The sequence below is a fragment of the Rhinopithecus bieti genome, unplaced genomic scaffold, assembly GCF_001698545.2.
Source record: "Rhinopithecus bieti isolate Rb0 unplaced genomic scaffold, ASM169854v2 scaffold_30965, whole genome shotgun sequence".
Classification (NCBI taxonomy): domain Eukaryota; kingdom Metazoa; phylum Chordata; class Mammalia; order Primates; family Cercopithecidae; genus Rhinopithecus; species Rhinopithecus bieti.
The window spans coordinates 621,841-624,978 of NW_016813425.1; positions in this window are offsets into that span (position 1 = coordinate 621,841).

Consider the following 3,138-nt stretch of genomic DNA (forward strand, 5'->3'; position numbering starts at 1 on the left):
GCTTTGTGCAGATAGGAAGGGGAATCTGTAAAATTGTACCCCTTCCATCTGCTTCTCAGAAATTTCAAGACCACCAGGGGACTTGTTTGTCAAAACTTGTTAAACAATTTGTAATCTTTAACATGTGTTTTACTGTATTAACGGATGAACCGTTCAAATCAACTTACTGGTTAAGCCAGGAAAGCTACTCTAATCAATCAAATGCTAACATTTTAAACTCTGGGAACTTTTTTTTTTCTTTACCTTCTTTGGAAAGGAATAGATAAAAATATTGAACTAGAAGTGAGAGGAAAAAATCTCTTAAGTTCTACTGATGCATATTGAATTTATTTCTGTTGTCTTGGCCTTATAAGGTGGGTCTGGACTTGGAAGCCTGTTTGTGTTTGCAGGCTTGCAATTATGCTGCTCAGAAGACATACAGTGGTATCCCTTTTATAGCCTTTTAAACAGTTTTAAGCAGCATGTAAAATTTATACACACAGTAGACTTCTTTCTTCCTGACTTTGAAACCTATTTTTTTTAAACTTCTACAGCTTACAATATAGAAAAATGAACATGAATATTCTAGTAATTCTTAGGATGGTTGGAGAAGCTCAGAATACTCTGATATACTTTAAAGAGGATTCCCTAGGTCTGGTGCAGTGGCTCAGACGCCTATAATCCCAGCACTTTGGGAGGCTGAGGTGGGAGAATCGCTTGAGCCCAGGAGTTTCAGACAGCCTAGGCAATATGACAAGAACCCATCTCTACAAAAAATAAAAAACTTAGCCGGGCATGGTGGTGCGTGCCTGTGGTTCTAGCTACTTGGGAGGCTGAGGTGGGAGGATCACTTGAGCCTGGGAGGTTGAGGCTGCAGTGAGCTGTGATTGTGCCACTGCACTCCAGCCTGGGTGACAGAGTGAGACCCTGACTTAAAAAAAGAGAGGATCGTTTATCAGAACTGCATCCCTGTGTGTGCACAATAAATGATTATATGAACAGAACTGAAATCAAATTCAGGCTGCTGGTGGGTACCGGATTTCCACACACTAACCTGGCTTCCTGGGAGGAGTGGAGCAGAGCAAGACTGGCCTTATTCTTGAGGTGTGATGTGGGGTCTTGCCCTTAGTGTCTTTGGGGCACCACTCGTGGGCAGGTACTTTTCCTCCTGCAAATTGTCTGCTCCTGGGTTTCTGTGACTCAATTTTTTCCAGGCTCTCCTCTCATCCCTTTAAAGTCCGTCTCAGTTTCTGTCCTTGGGCCCTTACTCATTCCTCTTAGGGGAACTGTCCTCCAGTTCTGGGGCCCCCAGTGGTTCCCTTTTTGGGCACAGGGGTTGTTTGGCATTATTACTTGGTGGCCATGTCCGTCTCGTATTTCCAGCTCCTTGTTGTCCACTTTCATCTAGATGCTTTCCTTTTTCTCTCAAACATCTACAGATTTCTCTAAAACAAAATGGATTTTCTGCCTCTAATTTCTGCTTTCTTTTCGTGAAACCACCACTTTGTCAGCACAGGCCGGGCGCAGTGGCTAATGCCTGTAATCCCGGCACTTTGGGAGGCTGAGACAGGTGAATTACTTGAGGCCAGTAGCTCAAGACCAGCCTGGGCAACATGGTGAAACCCCATCTCTACTAAAAATACAAAAACTAGTTAGGCGTGGTGGTGCTCGCCTGTAGTCCCAGCTACTGGGGAAGCTGAAGTAGAAGAATCATTTGAACCTGGGAGGCAGAGGTTGCAGTGAGCGGTGATCGCACCACTGCATTCCGGCTTGAGTGACAGACTGGGACTCTGTCTCAAAGATAAAATAAAATAAAGTAAAATAAAATAAAATAAAATAAAATAAAATAAAATATCAGCCACGGAGCCTGCAAATCTCTGGATTATCATGGTTGCCTCTGATTTCAACCAGTTTCTAAGTCATATCCAGTATTATTTTCTGAAGGATATTTCTTTGTTGTTTTTCATCCCATTGTCACCAGGCTACTCAAGCTTCCAAGCCTCCTCAGTAATTTTTCTGTTGTTAGGAAACTGGTTTCCCTATTGCTTTTCTTGTTCATTCTGCATACCATAAGTTTATGCATCAATTAAGTACTTTGAATCATGTAATTCACTGGCTTAAAAATATCCGGTGGACCCCTGGCTTGACATCCAAAGCCCAAACTCCTTCACTTAATGTGCAGAATTCACCATCGTTTGATCCTAGTGGTTCCTGTGTATAAATATGTTCTGGCTAGACATGCTGTTTTCATACCGATTTTGCACATTCTGACTCCACAAAGCCCCTGGCCTTCTTCCTTCTCTCATCTAAATCTATCCATTCCCCAAAGCTCTGTCCTAGTTTCCCTTCCTCGCAGACACTTCCCTGATCACTGGAAGCTGCAGTAAAATTCTTATCTGAACCCTGCCTTGCCTTGTTCCGATGACTTGGTCAGGAATCAGCCTGCATTGCGTACTATTGGCATTTGCCTTGCATGTGTATTTCTTGCCTGTGCAGTTAAATTTCTCAAGGCCAGGAACTGTGTTATATTTTAAAGGTGCTGCTAATTCTGTTTTGTATCAGTTATGTTTAACATTTATTTCAAAGCTAATTTTATAAACATTGTCCTTTTAGAGGATTTTCTCGTTTTGGGGTTCTGTCTTCGGCTCTGGGTCTTTCTTTGTCTTTTGCTTTTCCACATGTTGGAAGCTCTTGAGCAAGGATTTGAACACTCATCCAAAGCCAGGCATCTTTGTGCTTCCAGGAGGCAGGGGTTCTGTGTGAGAGATTAAACGGCCATTCTCTCTGTGGCTGGAGGATTTCACAGGGCAAGCCTCTGGAGAGCGGTGAGGTGGAAAAGTGTTTACAAATGAGAGAATACAGGTTCCTGTCCTTCTTTGTTGCTGTTGAGCTGTGTGACTCCGGGAAAATTGCTTTGCCCCTCTGAGACTTGGTTTCTCACCTGCGAAATCCATTCATTCATTCATCCACAGATAGTCACTGCGTTCCTACTGTAAGTCATTTTGACTAGGGGATTCTCTGAGCTTCTAAATGCTTTTTCTGCAGTGCTTATGTAATGTTTTGTTCATACCAGTTTATAACACATTGTCCAAAATTAGTTCTATTTATTTATTTTTCTTCTCAGATAGATTTTTTTTTTTTTTTTTTTTTTTTTTTTTT